Raw genomic sequence first — 20,089 nt, forward strand, 5'->3', positions numbered from 1 at the left:
GCAATCACTGTGATCCTAGCATGTCTATACATATTGTATGTCTAAGGATGGTTGGTCCCTTCCTCTAAGGAGAGACATCAGGAACAGAAAAGTGTGACCCATACACAGGAAAAGGGGAAAACAAAAGAAACTTGCTATATGAGTGCCAAGTATTGCATTTAACACACAAAGACATCAAAGAAGTCATTATAAATATGTTCAAATGACCAAAGGCAACAATGTATAAAGAAATAAAGGGAGACATAATGTCCATGCCTCATTAACAGAGGATATCAGCAAACAGATACTTGTTATAAAAAAAGAACCCTAAATTTTAGAATTGAAAAGTACAATAATCTTGAAATGGAAAATTCACTATAGGTGCTCAACTTTAGTTTTGAACTGGCAAAAAAGTATGAAAAACTTGAATATCGATCAATAGACATGTGGAAATCTAAAGAACAGTTAAAAAAAGAAGAAGAATTAATATATTCTAGAGATGTGTGAGAACCAGTAAAGTAACAGCATAGACATAATGGGAATACCAGAATAAGAGGAGGAAAAGGAAAGGAGTGAAATATATATATATATATATATATATATATATATATATATGAAACTGATAGTTGAAAATTGATTTAAAACATCAATCTATACATCCATAATGCTTAACAAACTTCAAGTAGGATAAACACAAAGAGATATATATCCAGATACATAATCATAAACATGCTGAAAGACTATGACAAAGACAAAATCCTGAAACCAGCAAGAGAAATAATTCATCACATACAAAGAAACAAAAAACAATTAACAACTGACTTCTATCAGCAACAATGGAGGCCAGAAGGCAGTGAAATAACATATTCAAAGTGTTGAAAATGCACAAATGCATATTTATCTACTTCCTCTCTCAACTTATTTAAAAAGGAATTGTATAAAACAATGTGTACAGAATAGTACTTGGGGGCCTACAATATATGGAAATGTAATATATTTGACTACAAAAGACAAAGGACCTGAGTAGGAACAAGGCTGAATAACAAACTCCATAATTGTTCTTCTCTCTGCTTTTTATTCATCATTGTAATAATATATTTCTGGAATTATAGCATACATAGACATAAAGTCTATAACAATAAGGCAGGAAACAGAGAAAAGAGCTATGTAGGAATAAGATTTCTATGTGTCACTGGAATAAAATCAGTGTACATGTGAAATATATTCTGTTAAATTAAGCTGTATATAATCACCCTAGAATAACAACAAAGAAAATAACTCAAAAGAAATAGTAGCTCAATACACATTCTTCTCAAATGTACATTCAAGATGCTCTATATGCTAAGACATAAAACAATATTTAATAAATTTAAAGGATTTAAATTATATACGCTATGGTCTCTAATCACAATGGACTGAAATTAGAAATCAGTACCAGAAATACATTTGGGAAATTCACAAATATGTGGAAACTGAACAACATGCTTCTAAAAAACTAAATGGATCACAAAAATTAAAACGAAAATTAGAAAATACCTTGAAATTAACAAAAAATAAACAATATACCAAAATATATGGGATGAGGCTAAAGTGGTACTTGGCAGGAAATGTATTGCTGTGAAATTTCCATAATAAAAAAGAAGAATGATATCTAATCAATCAAAAAACTTTTCATCCTATGACACTGCAAAAAAGAGGAGCAAACTAAACCCAGAGCAAGTTGAAGAAATAAAATAATAAACCCTAGAGATTTAGAGAAAAGTGAAAGCTAAAAATGATTCAAAATTTTTTTATTTGTATAAATATTATTAGTAAAGAGCACTGAAGAAAGAAAAAACATTGTAAGTGGAGAAATGCACTAAAAAAGTAAGTGCATCGTTTAAATCTTTCAAGAGTCATCAATAACTGCTGTAACAAAATAAATAGCCATACAAGCATTAGAGTAATTTATTCCTACACATTTTACTTGCTCTTGGAAAGAAACTAATATTCAGGGAACATATTAATGCCACAGATACTTCTTCACAATCTAGTAGTAGCAATTACATTTTTAATAATTGAAAAAGACAGGTTTGTGTATAGAAGAATGAAAAGAGGATGCTATCAAATGATATTATTAGTGTTCTTCTTATACAATCCAATAAATTCTTATAATGCTACTAAGACAGTTTTTATAGAGCTTAAAGAAATAACATAATAAGATTGAGAGTGCGTTACACGTAACTCATGAAATATGAAATAATATTAATATAAGGGAGAAAACTCAGTTTACTGAGGAAGACTTTATAGCTAACCAGTGATGGACTAGGAATGGAGAATTGTGGGTTCTAATCACTGGTTAGCTATAAAGTCTTCCAGAGTAAATAACTTCCCTTCTGCCTGATTTGGTGCTCTGTTTCCTCAACTGTAAAATGGCGATTCAATGATTGGAGTCAAAGTGCAGATTTGGAAGCAAGTGTAAAGGATAACCTTCTCCGATAAGGCATCTTATAGATGCAATTCTATGTTTAACTCATCACTTAGTCACTGAGCAATCCTTTTAACATTCATTGTGGTGTAGACATCTCATTTCTGTTTTTATACCTACCTGTTCACACAATGGTAGCCACAGAGAATTTTTTTCTACAATGTTAAGAGGAAATCCATTTTTCAAACAAAACTTTGGAATCCAAACAAGACCAATAATTCATTTCTTACTAATATGAGCTTCCAATAATGCCCTTAAAAGCTAAAAAGAGGAAAATCATGCCAATATATATAAAAGCATCTTCCTGTATCTCGTTGTTGTTTTTGTTTTTAGTTTATATTATCACATCCTCAGCTATATTTTTAGGCTTGCCAGGAATATTAAATTAGCTAGTGTTTTTATGATATGCCACAAACATATTTTCTTTGTTGTAGATATTCTACAAGTAGCAAGTGGCTTGAGTTGTCATTTTCTCTGACACTTTGAGCTGCTTTTTGGTTTCTGATAGCTTTTCTAGCTCGTGATTTATCAGTCTGGGCTGGATCCTTTTTTCTTTGACAGCGTGGAGGGCGTGAGTTGAAAGACCATAGTAACCCACAGAAAAATTGACCGTAACAGTGCTTTTCAAAGTGCTCCAAAAGTTGAAGCTGTGCTTCTTTGGGATTTCCACTGGAGAATATTCCCACGTGAAAGAATTCCTTGCAGTCATTTCCATTCCTGCTCTGACTTGAACTCCACTTATAATTACATGGTCACTTAAAAATTCATTTTAGGAAGTACAGCTAGAGAGGATTAAGCTGTTTATTAAAATACCTTTTTTTTTTCTATAAAGTTTTCTGCTTTTTCACAGCCTGAGTCTTTACATGTTGGGATGTGATATGAAAGTTGAAAATAAATGAATTGAAAAATAAAACTGTTAACAGTTGAGATTCAACCAAATCAGGGAGATTTTTTTTTTTTTTTCTGTACTAAATAGAAAGTTCATGTGTTAATTGCTAGGCATGCACTGGGAACCCTAGCCCAGCTGTGTTGAAGTTAAATGGCTTTAGATTTTAGGATTTGAAACAACCTCCAAATGATATTTGGAAGCCAGAGAGGGGTTACACAGCTTCTGTGCACTGGCAGATTCACCTCTTAGAGTAGAATCCTCCACTTTCACTACCTGCTTTCCCTTTGTAATGATACAAGGTGACATTTAGTCACTGAGAATTTTAGTAAGACCTTTTTGCCAGAATCTATTAAGGTATCAGGGTTACTTGATTACCTTATTTGATTGTCCAGGAAGGATATTATTGTTGGTCATTGATTCAATTTCCCTTGTACATTCCATTGTACATTCTAGTTTTGTCTACTTCCATAACTGTACATTTTAAGCCACTGTGATTATACAATGTTTGAGTGGCCATCGGTTAAATTACTATAGTTTCATTCCAGAGAATTTGTTACCTTCACAGAGGAGTAATTGCTGCCGAGCAAAAATACACTTGAAAACCCTTTAACAACAAGCTTTTACGGCTTTCTTGACCCCTAACCTTCAAACACCATGATGTTCTAGAGAGAAATATAAATGAGGGAAACAGGCCCCAGTGAAAGGCGTTATTGTGACCTGCACAATTTATGCCCTGCCTGCCTGGATTCAAATTAAACAAATTTAAACTGAGCCATTCCAAGCAAACCTCATTTGTGGATAAATTAGGAGAGAGAACATAAGTTTGTAGCCCATATAGGGAGGTTGGAGTGAAAGATCATTTCTGTAGCTTCTCCATGTTTCTCAGTGGCAGGAAATGATGATTTGGGGACTAACAGCCCTGACCAGCTGCAGCCATGGTTTCCCTCACAGCTTTCAACAGTGTGGAGGGACAAGGCCTCAACCTACCCAGAATGTATAAGTTCAAAAAGGCAATAGGCAACTGAGAGCCCCAATTAATCAAGATTAATTTTCTATCTCTCCAAATTTACTTCAGTAAACTAGAGCCCTTCTGTCTCCATAATTAAGGCAATATACTTTTCAATCAACTTATTATTGGTTGTTTCAATACTAATTCTAGCTGGCTCCAATCATCTCCTAGATACTCCATTAAAAGAAATATTAGAATTGCTGGTTTCCACTGTAAAAGAATTATATAAACTTAGCCTTTATAAAACCATGGCTTCTTAGAGCTATAAGAATATTAGTGAATACCCTTTTTTTCCATGCTCGTTTTACATGTGAAAATTCTGTGAGCCCAGCTAGCTATGTGAATTTCTCAAAGTCATCCATTCGGTTGGTAAGAAAAGAGGGCTACAATGCACATAGTCTTAACATTTCTCTCAATTTTCCTGTGGTTTATAATATTGAATATATACATTATACTCTACATTGCTTCTTTTTGAGCTATCTTACATTCTCTGTGCAATAGTCTATATACTGAGATCTACACAGTTAAGTGTGGACACCAAATTCTGCAAAATAGAAAAAAAAAACTATGACATTTAGAGTTAAAGCACTAGAATTACCTGCTACAGTAGCCAAACATATTTTAACTGCTGTGCTGTCATCAGCATGAGCCATTGGTAGGAATCCTTCCAAATATGGGGACTGATAGAGCAGAAACTGATGTCTCCTATGATACACATGGCCAGGACAGAGACCTTCCCCCAAACTTTGGATGTCAGTCGTGTCTGCACTCTGAAGGAACCAATATGTGATGGTGGGATAGTGGGTTTTCAAGCATAGGCCACAAATATATTACAAAAGATAGGATAGGAATAACAATATATTATCTGCAAACCAACGATGTAAAGGATATTGGTCTCATCTTCTGAGACACTTCTGCAATGTCCCTGCCTGGAACTTCACCCTGTCCTCAGCACTCTCTGCTTAAACATTGACAGGTATTCTCACATGTCACTTCCATTCTTCTGTTAATGGATTGACCCAGCTCCTTTGTACTCTGAATACATCTGCTTATAGAGCATCTAGCACATTCAGAATAGATACAGCCTCAGTAAATTCTACCTTTTAATGAAAAGTCCATGGGGTGGGAGCAAAAGGGAAAATAATTACACAATAAGGTAAAACCAGCAATGTTAGAGGAGTATAGCCATCACTATGGGAGCAAGAGGAAAAATTGACTAGCTCTTTTTGGAGAAATCATTTCACATAGGAAGTGATATTTACAAATTAGCAAATTTCAAATTCAATGAAAACAGAACAATAAAAATGTCATTTTATCTATTTCAAGTCTATTCAAAAATATGTGTTTGGACATAGTTTTGCTACTAAATTTTTTTAAAATAGAATTAAGGACAAGATTTTGGGGGTATGCAGATACAAATGAAACAATCTGGGGGATGGCACATTTGGAAGTTAAAAGAACTTGCTGCTACTATCTCTGAGGTTAGCTGCATTGCATAAAATATAATATGGGGAGCCCTTGTCAGCTGTTACATAATTGTAACCTTGGAGGGGAAAAGATTACATTCCATTAAATTGTGCTGAAATTGATAGTAGTGGAGAAATAATCTCATTTGATGTTTTTGTTTTCGCATCTTTTTTTTTTTTTCTTTTTCTTTTTTGAGACCTGGGGTAGAATGCTGTGATCTCAGCCTAGCTCACAGCAACCTCAAACTCCTGGGCTCAAGCGATCCTCCTGCCTCTGCCTCCAGAGTAGCTGGGACTACAGGCATGCACCACCAATCCCGGCTAATTTTTGTCTATTTTTAATGGCCTGGCTAATTATTTTTTTCTATTTTTAGTAGAGATGGGGCCTCACTCTTGCTCAGGCTGGTCTCCAACTTCTTGACCTCAAGTGATTTTGCTGACTCAGCTTCCTAGAATGCTAGGATTACTGGCGAGAGCTACTGCTCCCGGCCTGTTTTTGCTTTAATTTTCCTTCTCTATCTTAAGGGAATTGGTACTGCCTTAAGGAGAAATATCACCTTTTTTTGCTAATCTTTCTTATAATTTTTTAATATATTAAATATTGACTAAAAGCCAGCTAAGTGCCAGGTACCTTCCTAGTACCAAGTAGAAAAAAGGAAAATAAGAATATTTCACAAAAAGATGGTTCTTTATTTAATTATCCTGGATGAAATTTGGAATCTACTTTGAAAGATAGTATTGGAGACAACAACTAGATAACTGTTAGAGGAATTAAAATATAAATAGTTAAAAGAGGTTATTGCTAAGGACTAAAGATGAAGACAGGAGGGATGAGGCAAAGGACAGTTGCTTTTCATCATAAGCTCTACTGCATCATTTTATTTTTTACCATATTTATGTATCATTTACATAAAAAGTTAAAACTAAGGAACTGACTCCTTGAAAAAGAGCATGGGGTATACTTATATCCTTAGAATGACAGTAGGGATAAGGAGAAACAGAATGAAGGAGGAGTTAAAAACATGACCCTTAAAATTTGTCAATTTAATAGAGAAAAAAATCACAAAGCATAAAAACTCATTCAATGCTATAAAGTAGAAAGGGTATTAGTTTTGAATTGGTAGAGCTGATTTGACTAAAACAATTAGTTCTGGTAATCTTTCTCAAAATATTTGGAACCAAGGCAACACTCCATTGAATTTAATTGAACAAATATTTGTTGAATGACATTGTATTAGATGCAGAAATTCTACCATTGGACAAGGCTGACACAATCCTCTTCGTGGAGTTTACAGTTTAGTAGCAAAACTTCATCCTGCCAATGCTCAAATGTCAGGTTTATTATACAGCAAAAAGCAGACAGTGATTGTCTCATCTCTTGAATAACTTAGAAGCATCAGCATTTTTCTAAGTTTAAGTGTCAGTTCAAGATTTCTTTAACTTGCACTGTGGTACTAAGTTCAAATTTGTTTGTGTTTTGGAACAGAAATTTTATAATTTCCCAATCAACCACATATATTTGGCATGATTTAAAATACAAAACCTGTATGTCACTTTATTAGGCAATGGACAGAAAGAACACACATAATGTAGTCTAGAAAGCTGGTGATCCTTATTATTCCAGGATAAAATATTTGGTTAAATAATTGCCCACTATGATTGTAGTGGCAGACACCTGTCACCCAGACTTGCTGGAAGAAGTAGTAGTAGTTGCTTACAACCATTATCAACAGTATTCCACACAAGAAAGCTAAACTCTGAATAGAGCTGGCCAGTCTATCATAGAAGACAGAGAGAATAAAATTTTAGTAAGGGAGGCATTCTCTGCCTGAAACCTGTAATCTGAATTGACTGAGCCTCCATTAATTTGGGGCCTCACAGGCAATAGAAGCCAACTGTTTCTGCAAAGCAACAGCCTGAGAGCATAACTAAGACTGTAGGACTTCAGCCTTTTTATAGTACGTTGCATAAAAATTCACTGCTAAAGGTAGGAGTCAGCCTGGGGGCAAAGATCAAATAAAGGGCATTGTCTTCTCATACATTAACTGCTATTAAATTAAGGGGTGCAAATAAACCACCGAGGTCATTAAATAAAAGAAAGAGACTTCAAGCTTATTAATCATGTCTCCAGAAGAGAAATCATTTCTCAAGGTAAGATTTGGAAAACAGCCTATTTCTAAACCCCTTGCGGCTCAGGTTGTAAAGGGTTGTCAAAACAGTTTGTTTCATCAGGTTGCAAAGTGCAAAACGGCCCTGACACCCGAGTAGTGTATGTTAAACCAGTAGAATTAAGCAATTAATCCTAGAGTCCTTCAAATGGCATCATTTTTTTCTGCAAGGAAAGAAGTCACATCATTGTCTACATTTATGCTAAATAGCTGGAGTAGATTAAGGGGTGAAATGATTTGAGAACCAAGACTGGCATCCTTCTGGCTTATTTTCATTTAATAGTTTAGCAATTCCATGGCTTGGCTATTGCATCCCAATTAAGCATATTCATCAACATGGAGCCATTTTCATTTCTCTGGACATTAAATATTGATGCCTTTGTACAATGGGCAATGATTATACATTTCTCTGCATTTGTATTAACTTTATTGTGTTTATTATAACAAAATATTTTACCATAAAGATTTTTTTTCTTCTCAAACTTCTAATCATTGAAGACACTTAATAAATAAAGAAATCATCATAATAAAACACTTCATGGTCAATGAAAATAAAACTGCATGGTCTTAGTTTTATTATTAGTTCAATCCTCATTTGGTGACCACCTTTCCCTTAATAACAAATGATATTATCAATATCAACTATTTTCTTCTTTATTCTTCCTTACTGACCTGTCTATAATAGCTTCAAATATGGTTGGGATTGGTAGTGGACAAAATCTACTTATTATCATGGAAGAACAAGTTTAAAATCAATTAGAAAGTAAAGACAAGTGACTGATCTGAATAGTGTTTCTCAACCTTTTTTTCATTATTGTGCCTGCCAAGGAGAATTTTTATATAATTTTTTCTCATTTCCACCCAGTGAATTTTATAACACAGACACACTATGTATCTGTTTATGTATTTTGACCCTTTTGGAAGGCCACAATCCACCTTAATGGCTAAGATTTTTCTGCTTCTCAAGAACCAAGTTTTGTCCCCTGGGGGAGTATAGGGGTCCACTGAATGCATGAAATAGATAGAAAAAGTTCTTCTCAAATATTTCCACCACAAATTGTACAAGAAGAAACCTGACAATTTATTAGGCATCTGATCGTGTAAGCCAAAATGTTTACCTGAAAAGCAAAATTTCTTTGAGGTTTTGTTTAAAATTTCTTAAGCAGTTTCCATTCTAATTCAGGTTAAACCCATATTTTCTTTGGGTTATAGTACATTTTCCCCAAACTTTTTACTAAAGAAGACCCACTTTGAGAATGTGCTGGATATATCCTGTGGTTTTCTGTACCTGTTGTGTTGTGACATATCCTATCACTGATATTCCGGTTCAGCAACAGTATTAAAAAGGTATTAAAATAAAATAGTATTAAACAGAGGGCTGGGCGCGGTGGCTCACACCTGTAATCCTAGCACTCTGGGAGGCCGAGGCGGGTGGATTGCTGGAGATCAGGAGTTCGAAACCAGCCTGAGCAAGAGCAAGACCCCGTCTCTACTATAAATAGAAAGAAATTAATTTGCCAACTAATATATATAGAAAAAATTAGCCGAGCATGGTGGTGCATGCCTGTAGTCCCAGCTACTTGGGAGGCTGAGGCAGCAGGATTGCTTGAGCCCAGGAGTTTGAGGTTGCTGTGAGCTAGGCTGACACCACGGCACTCACTCTAGCCTGGGCAACAACAACAAAAAATAAAAAAACAGAGAACCCAGATATAAAACCATCTACCTATAACCAACTGATCTTTGATAAAGCAGACAAAGTATGCACTGGGGAAAGGAAGGCCCATTCAATAAATGGTGCTGGGAAAATTGGATAGACACATGCAGAAGAATGAAACAGGACACTATCTGTCACCACTCACAAAAATTAATTCAAGATGGATAAAAGACTTAAATGTAAGGCATGAAACCATAAAAGTTCTAGATGAAAAGTAGGAAAAACTCCTCTAGACATTGATCTAGACAAAAAATGGACTGTATTTTAAAATCACATCACTAATATATGTTTACTTAAGAGAAATTTGGGGAAAGAGACAGAGGAATAATAACAATATTATAAAAATTACATAATTATTTTTCCTACCCACCTAGAGCTAACTGATATGAGTAGCATCCTTCCAGGTTGATAATATCCTTTCAGATATTTTTAATTTTTTGTTTTTAAATTTTTACATTAATTACATCATACTTTGTATCCCTTTGTTATGGACCAAATTTGTTCCTCTAAAATTTACATGTTGAAGCCCTGATCTCTAATGCAACTGTATTTAGAGACAGAGTCTTTATGGAGGTAATTAAGGTTAAATGAGGTCATAAGGGTGGGACCCAGGCACATCAGGACTGGTGTCCCAACATTTTCCTCTAGAATTCTAATAGTTTCACACCTAAGGTTCAAGTCTGTTACCCAGCGTGAGTTGATTTTTGTGAGAGGTGAAAGGTATGGGTCTTGTTTCAGTCTTCTGCATGTGGCTTAATAAAATGTGGTATATGTATACCATGGAGTACTATTCAGCTCTAAGAAACAACGGTGATATAGCACCTCTTGTATTTTCCTGGATAGAGCTGGAACCCATTCTACTAAGTGAAGTATCTCAAGAATGGACAAACAAGCACCACATGTACTCACCAGCAAATTGGTATTAGCAGATCAACTTCTAAGTGGACATTAGGAATAACATTCATCAGCTGTTGAGCAGGTAGGAGCGGGGAGGAGGGGATGAGTATATACAAACATAATGAGTGAGATGTGCAAAATTTCGGGGATGGACACGCTTGAAGCTCTGACTTGAGGGGGGCGCCATGAGCAATATATGTAACTGTAACATTTGTAACCCCATAATATGCTGAAATGAAAAAAAAAAAAAAAAGGACTGGTGTCCCTATAAGAAAAGGAAGAGGAGCATGCACTTGCAGAAGAAAGGCCATGTGAAGACATAGTGAGAAAGTGACCTTCTGTAAGCCAAGAAGAAAAGCTGCACCAGAAACCAACCATGCTGGCATCTTGATCTTGGAATTCCATCCTCCTGGAATTCCTAGAATTGTGGGAAAATGAATTTCTGTTGTTTAAGCTACCTGGTCTGTGGTATTCTGTCATGGCAACCTGAGAAAACTAATACAACCCTATATAACGTTCTGTTGGGTCACTTATTCTGTAACAAACATCTTTTCTTTTAATAAATATTCTTCTGTAAGTACCTTAAATGGTGCTAACTACTATTTATTTCAAATTAGGAGGCAGAGATATGCCTTTAGCATTCTAAAATAAGAAAGCCTAATTAAATAAAAATAGGTTTTACTATGACTAGTTCTTCAATTTTTATAATCATTAATGGTTGGCTTCCAGTTAACACATTCTAGCCACCTGTGTGTACTCTATGAATTACTTAATTAACCTGATTTCTCATCATCCCTGCTTGGGTGGAGTAACTGTAAAGAATGCATTTGGTCTTCCATAGAGTTGTCTTGCTCATAACTGTTAAACTTCTGGATGGATATTTTGCCAGCTTAGACCTTATAATGATTGGGTCAAGAGCCAAATCTGATATGTACTGGGAAAAAAGGAGTATAGAATTTCCAGTCGAATTAAGTATGGAACAGGATACTTCACTCCAGTTTGGCAACACTCCATGCACTGCCTTTGACTTGAGCTCTTATGTCCAGCTCTTATGACCATAGCTGATTATTTGAACCCAGAAATTAGAACCTTTTTTGAAGCTTATAGTCAGTTTTAATAAAGACTTACCTTTATGGATTGGTGTTAAGGAAATCTAAGTTTTGTTGCTCAAATCTGAAAGTGCATAGGCAAATACTTAGGTAGGAGTTAAGTTTCCAGTAGTTGTTACAGAATTGTTTCAATGTAAGATTGTTCCTGGACTCTTAGAAATAGCATAATCCAGAGACCAACTATTAGAGAACACTCCATCTGGACACAGCACAGAATAAAATGGGTCATGGCGACTTTACTGATCTTTGAGCTGACATGAGCACTTGCACAGTGAATTCTGCATGGCAGTCAGAGGGTAAAGTAAGGACATAAAGACTCACACATCACCTCATTCTTTATTCTAAGCATCATAATCTGCAACTTGCAAAATGAACATTGTTCTTATTCCCAGAATTCTATTTGTGTTACTAATGTTCACAAGGTAGAATACAAAGTTTTTGTTTTGGTTTGTCATTATACAAACAACCCCTCAAGTAAGTCTGCATATTGTTTATATTTTTTAAAGAAAGTACATGAATTTAAAGTCAACATCTATACATTGTCTTTCTTACCCCTATAAACTTATTGATATATATACAAACATCATTTACATTAAATAGAAGCAATTTTTACAGATCATATTCAATTAGGATAAGTCAATTCTCATAGGACCATTGTCATTTCTTCATCAACTGTACTTTGTATAGAGAATGCTTGCCTTATCCGTTCTGTGAGTGACAAGCTTTTGTTTTATGTAGCTTAACTTGATGTTGGAAGCAATTCTAACCGAAGGAAGATCCTATTTTTATAGCATCCTCTTCTCTAGGGCCTTTCTCTATTTAATTTTTACTAAAATTCATTATTTGAAGTTATTGACCCATCCTAATTTCAAAGATAGCATGCCCTTTCCCTTCAAAATGCTGAAGATTTTCTTTCTGTCCATTGTTTATATATAAGATTCTCAAAGAAGTAAGTTATACCAATAAGGTTGAGAATCATGGACTCATCCCCCACGTGGATAGACTTAAAATGATAATAAAAATATTGGAAAAACTCCATTCCTCAGATCCTACTGCTTTGGGCTTTTCTCTCTTAATATATCCTAATTCACCCCTCTCCTACACACAGTCTCTCTCTCTCTCTCTCTCTCTCTCTCTCTCTCTCTCTCTCTCTCTCTCTCTCTCTCTCTCTCTCTCTCACACACACACACACACACACACACACACATACACAGTGATGCATTAAATTTGGAAAAATTATTAACCCTCCCAACAGTACCAGTGGCATTAGGAAAGCATGCAGAAAGAGAAGTTGAAGTAAAGCAGGGCTAGGGTATTGGTAAAGACTGGCAAGTATTTATGTAGAGTCCCCTTCCTTGGTTCCCAGATGAATTTGTGATTTTCTCATTGTCTTTGATTTTAAGCAGTTTTTTATCATGCTGTGTTCCTAGGTATGATTTTCTAAGAAATTATCCAGTTTGTGGTTTGCTAAGTTTATTGGATGTGTAGGATTATGTTTTTCACCAAATTCAGAAAATTTTCAGATGCACCCAGATGGGTACATTCCTGTAGAAAAAAGTGGCAGCTAATCAGTCTCAATTCATCACTCCTTTAAGGGCTTTCAATTCTTGCCTTTTATTTTCTTAGGGCCCAGGCCTCTGGAAGATTTTGTCTATTAAGCACCTCGAGACTTTATAAAGTTCTTCTATTTTAAAGGAACTATCATTCTATTTTGCTTCTCCAGTCCTTGATCTCCAGGTTTTGTTTTGTCTTTTCGGGGTGGGGCAAGTTGTGGTTTTTTTAAATAACTTAAGTCTGATGTGACTGCTACTGAGTTATCTCTTGTCTCTCTTCCCCATTGATGATCCTCTGCTCCCACAAGCTTAGATTCCCAGACATTAACCCACAATAAAAGCTGGGAAAGGCCTCTAAAAGAGAAGCAGGTGCAAATATTCAGTTCAATTCTGAGAGATCTCCTCTCTCTGGAATTTCAGTACTTCTAGTCTTCTTTGCTTCTGCAAGTCCTGATACTCTTGAAAATATGATGCTTTTGGTTTCTTAGGGTTTCTTTTAAATGTCAAAGGAAGCATTAGAATGCCACAAACTACTCCAACCTACTCCAAACCAGAAGTCTGTGGTATAGTGACCAATATCTAAAAGGTTCTCAATTGACTTTAATACTACGAAACATTTCACATCTCAAAAATCAGTACATTGAGACAATGAACATTCTCTAAACATTAAAATACCAAAAAAGTAGCTTGGACATCATACATAACTTTTTAAATAATTTTTTTTTACTAAACCTAGCTCGTCATTTTAGCAAACTAAGGTCAGCTGACACTGAGAAATTTAAGAAAAGGGGTAATTAAATAGAAGCATGAGTAAGAAAAGACAAATTTTGTGAAGACAAATATTAGGGCACAAGGTGGAGTTCTAGCCAAACCACAAGGCAAAAGAAAAGTCTGAACACAAACAAAAGAGTATGAAGAATGACAGAAGATGAAAAAAAAATACCACAAAAGGGAAACAGTGTGTGTTTTTTTGCCCTGTTCTTAGCAAATGTAACAAGGTCAAAAAAGGAAAAATTACCTTGTTCATCCTTCATTCTTACTAAAGGTCATAACAATTTTAGTATTGACCAAGAGCAGTGATTTTTAGGAGGCATTCTAAGACTTCTAAGAATTCTTTTGATGAGATGTAATGGTAGCCAGCCTCCATAATGGCCCTGTACTGACTCCTACCTCTGAAAGATTTTGTCTATTGCACCTTGAGACTATAGGAACCTCTTCTGTTTTTAAGGAACTATCATTCTGATTTGCGTCCCACCTGATGAAGCTCAGAAACTCAGCAAATATATTGATATGCACTCTCTTGTATTATACTCTTTCCCATGGACTCTTTCCCTTGTGTTATACTCTTTCCCATGGACTTGCCCAAGTCAGTAATAGGATTTAGTAGTGTGGCTTTCAAAGCTAGATAATGAAAGATATTATAACTTCCTCTTGTTTTTTCCTGGATTGATATCTCTGCCGGAAGTCACCTGTTATATCACAAAGACCATATCAAGAAGCCTTATAGATGAGTCCATGTGGCAAGGAACTAAGGCCTCTTGCCAAAAGTCAGCATCCCTATCCTAGTAATGGGCCAATGAGCCACCTTGAAAGCAGGTCCTTTAGCCTTTGTCAAGCCCTCAGGTGACCACAACCTGACTGATCTCTTATCTGCAAGGTTATGAGATACATCAGACCAGAACCACCCAGCTTTATGACCTCTGACCCACAAAACTATGTGAAATAATAAATATTTATTGTTAAGCAGCTATTTGGGGGAGGGTAATTTGTTCCATAGCAAGGGATAACCAGTACAGGTAGCTAATATGGGTATTGCATAATAATTCAGGAGAGGAAGGTGAAAAGTACAGCAAATATATGAGAAACTTAGCACTCCAGTTTTCAGCCTGACACTATTTCCAACATTCCTCAGGAGTGGACCTACCATTTGTGTTCTAGGCAACTGAGTATTGTTCAAGGTAAGTCCTTCAAACTAATCCATTATATGTGATAATCTCCTTTTCTAACCCTTAAAAAATTGCTTCCTGTCCTACTCTCCGGATTTCCCCTTCTATGCTCCTCCAAACTCAATACCTTAACAATAAGAACCCCATCCCTGCAAAAGAATAAATAATAAAAGTATAATAAAAGTATAATAAAAAGTATAATAAAAGTATAATAAAAGCCATGGTGCCAGTGAAATTAATGCATATACTAAATTATTATAAAAATAAAGAATCCAAGCAAATGCAGAAGGTAAAGGAAAAGTACCTAAGTGCTTCAGAGACTTTAGGAAGTTCTTCTATTTTAAAGGAACTATCATTCTATTTTGCTTCCCACATGATACAGCTTAGGAATTAAGCAAATATGTTAAAAAGTAAATCAGCCAAGTGTTGAGGTTCCTGAATCTCCAGGTTTTTGTTTTTGGTTTTGTTTTTTTTTTTGCGGGGGGGGAGGGATTGTGGTTTTATTTTTAATAACTTCAGTCTAATGTGACTGCTACTGAGTTATCTGTTGTCTATAAGTGCCTCAAGTGCCTAAGTTGTCTTATTTGTAAAACAGATCATTTCTCATTTGGTCTCTCATACCTCCATATAGATTAATATGAATTTCAGCACATGCCTTCTGAGCACTTGCCTCTCCTATGTATTTTTTTTTCCCAGAGGCTATTGGTAATTTTAGTATCCACTCTGTGAAAGACAGCTGTAGGTGTGGATTTACTAAATATGTTATTGGACAAAAAATCATTGAATGATCCTAATGACTAGACACATTCCTGAAATATATAAATATATAATAAATCATAGTCATAGGCAGCCATTTGATCTATCTTACAACACTAAAGGAAAGTTCATTTCTTTTTAACTTCCCTCACTCCCCTCTAGCCTTGAATTTTTTCCTCCATCATTCATAGTATATTTGGAAGGAGTCCAAAAATGAGATTGAGCAAGGCTGTTTTAAACACTCTTAAGAATTGTGTCAGTTTTCCAATAATTCAAAATTATCTTTAGATTCGATTTTGAAAATTGAATTTTATTAACTAGAAGATTCTACCTGAATTTAGGGCCAGTTTAAGGGCTATTGTATTGAGTTGGACATCCACTAAGATGATATTGTATATACAGTTTTGTACATTATCCCCTTTGCCCATCCTTTTTCATTGGAGTAAATACATGTATGCCATTAATTCATGTTATAAATTATTGACACTCTAAAACCTGATTTAATTCTTGATGCTTTCAGTGACTTTTAAATGACAAGGTTTTTAATTTTTTGCTATTTTTCTTGAAAGGATGTTTTGGAGTATTAATAAAATAACTGAGTTTGACAATCCAAATTATGATCCTAAATAATCAAAATCATTTTTTTTTAAATTTGTTGAAGTTGGATTTTATGATTTTGTGCTCTATGTAGGAACCTGTTTCTCAAGGAAGAACAAAGTGTTTATCTTGTTTCATTAGAAGGAAGTACCACATCTAAGTAATCACGAGGAAGCATATAGATTTATGGCAGATGCTAAGACATAAGAAATTATATGTGTATATAAATCCCCCATATTCAAATAAAATAGTCTGCTGGATGTGATTTTCTAAGTAGAGGGAAATTATATCACTTCATTAGAGAGAGGACATTTGAAAAGAGATCTTGAAGCACTGAGGCAGTTCCCAGATGTGATGCCATTTTTTAACTCCATTTCTACATTAGATAATCTAAGAGAAAAATAAGCCTTAAAAGAAAACATTTTTCCTGCGGAAGAATATGACTGCACTTCTGATGTATATTGTTGTTTTGGTTTTACGAAGCTTTACCAAACATTATTGAGTTGAGCACATGCCTAAAATGGATTTTTTCCATTAAGTTATTATTTAGTATGAGTTATATTCAGTAGTATAGTGATTATGGGATATGGAGAATGTAAGCCAAAAGGTATAAAGTTAGATTTTTATGTACGATGAATAAATCTTGAGATTTAAAGTACACCATGAGGACTATACTTAATAATATTGTATTATATATCAGAAATTTTCTAATAGAGTAGATGTTAGGTGCTCTTACAACAAAAAAAAAGTAACTAAGTGAGATGATGGATATATTATTTGGCTTGACTGCAGTAATAATTTCACTATATATATAAAACAACATCATTTTGTATACTTTAAATAGGTATGATTTAAACATTTAGATCAGATCAAACAGTTAAAGAAAGACTTGAGAGTTCTGAAGACTCATGAGATCTGTACTTCCTGAGCTACAATAGATTCCATAAGAAAACTATAGACCAATATCCCTGATGAATATTGGTGAAAAAAAATCCTCAAAAAGAAAAAAAAAAGCAAACTAAAAACAACACCACATTTAAAAGATAATACATCATGGTATGACCAAATGGGATTTATCTTTGAGAGGCAAGGATGGTTCAACTATGTAACAATCATTTCAATATGCTACACTAACAGAATAAAGAAAAATCACATAATCTTTTCAATTGTTTATAAAGAAAAAGAATTTGACAAAATTCAACACCTTTCCATGATAAAAAAAAAATCAGCAAACTAGGAATGGAAATTAACTCAATATAACATAGGCCATATATATAAAAATCCTACATCTAACATCATCCTCGATGTTAAAAACCTGAAAGCTTTTTCACTAAGATCAGGAACAAGGCAACGATGCCCACTTTTATTCAACATAGTATTAGAAGTCTTTGCTTGAATGACCAGGCAATAAATAAATAAATAAATAGGAAAAGAAAAAGTGAAATTATCTTTATGTGTAAACATGATCTTTTTTTATAGGAAACTTTAAAATTTCATAAACTTTTTGGAATTAAATAAATTTAGCAAAGTTTCAGTATGTAAAATCAACATGCAATAATCAGTTTTAATAGTGCACAATCTGAAAAGAAATTAAGTAAACAGTTCCATTTATAATAGCTACCAAAAATTTACTTAGAAATAAACATAACCAAGAAAGCAAACAACTTATATACTGAAAACTACAAAACATAGCTGAAAAAAGTTAAAATAATAAAAATAAATGGAAAGACATCTTGTGTTCAATGATTTGAAGGCTTATTGTTAAAATGTCCATAATATCAAAAGTGATCTACAAATCCAATGCAATCCCTATGAAAATCCCAATGATGTTGTTAAAGAAAATTTTAAAGAACTATCCTGAAATTCATACAGAATCTCAAAGGACCCCAAATAGTAATAACAGTCGTGAGAATGAAAAGCTAAGCTCTCAACCTCATACTTCCAGATTCCAAAACATATTACAAAGCTACATTACTCAAAACAGTACAGCACTGGCATAAAAACAGACATATAAACCAATGGAACAGAATAGAAAACCTAGAAATAAACTCTCACATACATAGTTTCTATAGTCAGAATGTGTCTCCCAAAATTCATATGCTGAAACTTAGTCACCAATGTGATAATATTGTGAAATGGTTTCTTTAGGAAGTAATTAAGTCATGAGGGAGAGCCTCCTGGATGGGATGAGGGATCTCATGAAAGGGCTTGAGGAAGTGGGTTCATTCTCTTCCATTCTTCTGCCATGTAAGAACACAGCGTTCATTCTCTTTTTTCCCTTTTTGCCATATGAGGACACCTAGATACCATCTGTGAGGAATGAACTCTCCCAAGACACCAAACTTGTTGACGCCTTGATTTTGAACTTCCCAGCCTCCAGAACAGTGAGGAAATACGTTTCTGTTTTTTATAAATTACTCAGTCTCAGGTATTTTTTTATAACAGCACACACAAACTAAAACAATAAACAAATGATCTTCAACAAAGGCAGCAAGGAGATACAATGGGGAAAGGATAACTTCTTTAACAAATAGTGTTAGGATAGTATGATATCCTAATGTGATATCCACATGCAAAAGAATGAAGTTGGACTCTTACCTTAAACCACATGCAAAAAAAAAAATTAATTCAAAATGGATTGTTAGCTAAAGTCATCACACATTGTACCTCATAAATATGTACAATTATTATATCAATTAAAAGTTAAAAAACTAAAAAATGGCTAAAGACCTAAACATAAGATTTTAAACTATAAAACTACTAGAAGGACATATGCGGGGGAGGATTAATAAAATTGGATTTGGCAATGATTTCTCAGATACCACAAGCACGGGCAACAAAAGCGAAAATGGACAAATGGCACTACATCAAACTTAAGAATTGCTGTATAGAAAGGAAACAATAGAGTAAAAACAAATGTTGCTAACCATGTATCTGATAAATGGTTAATATCCAGATTATATAAACTCCTCTAACTCAACAACAAAAAATCCAATTTAAAATAGGCAAAGGACTTGAATAAATATTTTCCACAGAAAATATACAAATAATCAGTAAACATATGAAAAGATACTCAACATCATAAATCATTAGTGAAATGCAAATCAAAACCACAATGCAATATCACTTCATATCCATTAGCCTGGCAACTATCGAAAACACAAAAATAGCAACTGCTGGTAATACAGAGAAATTGGATTCCTTGTACACTGTTAATGAAAATGTAAAATGGTTCAGCCACTATGGAAAATGGTATAGCATTTCCTTAAAATTTTTTAAATAGAATTACTATGTGATCCAGGAATCTAACTTTTGAGTATATATTTAAAATAATTGAAAACAAGATCTCAAAAAGATACTTGCACGCCCATGGTCATTGCAGCATCATTCATAATAGCCAAGAGATGGAGACAACCTAAATGTCCATCAACAGATGAATACATAAGTAAAATGTCACATATTCATACAATGGAATATTATGAAACTTTAGAAAAGAAGGAAACCTTGTCAAATATTACAACATGGATGAAACTTGAGGA

General features: G+C 34.3%; 1 long non-coding RNA gene across 1 annotated transcript in view; it reads right to left on the reverse strand.

Moving 5' to 3' along the window:
• The window catches only part of LOC142870898 (uncharacterized), a 30,621-nt gene extending 18,647 nt beyond the window's left edge, over positions 1–11,974 (reverse strand). The window contains exon 1 of the long non-coding RNA XR_012919220.1: positions 11,718–11,974. This is a non-coding gene — a long non-coding RNA (uncharacterized LOC142870898). The remainder of the gene's footprint in view (positions 1–11,717) is intronic.
• Between the last annotated feature and the right edge of the window lie 8,115 nt (positions 11,975–20,089).

The sequence above is a fragment of the Microcebus murinus genome, chromosome 5 (genome assembly GCF_040939455.1).
Source record: "Microcebus murinus isolate Inina chromosome 5, M.murinus_Inina_mat1.0, whole genome shotgun sequence".
Lineage (NCBI taxonomy): Eukaryota > Metazoa > Chordata > Mammalia > Primates > Cheirogaleidae > Microcebus > Microcebus murinus.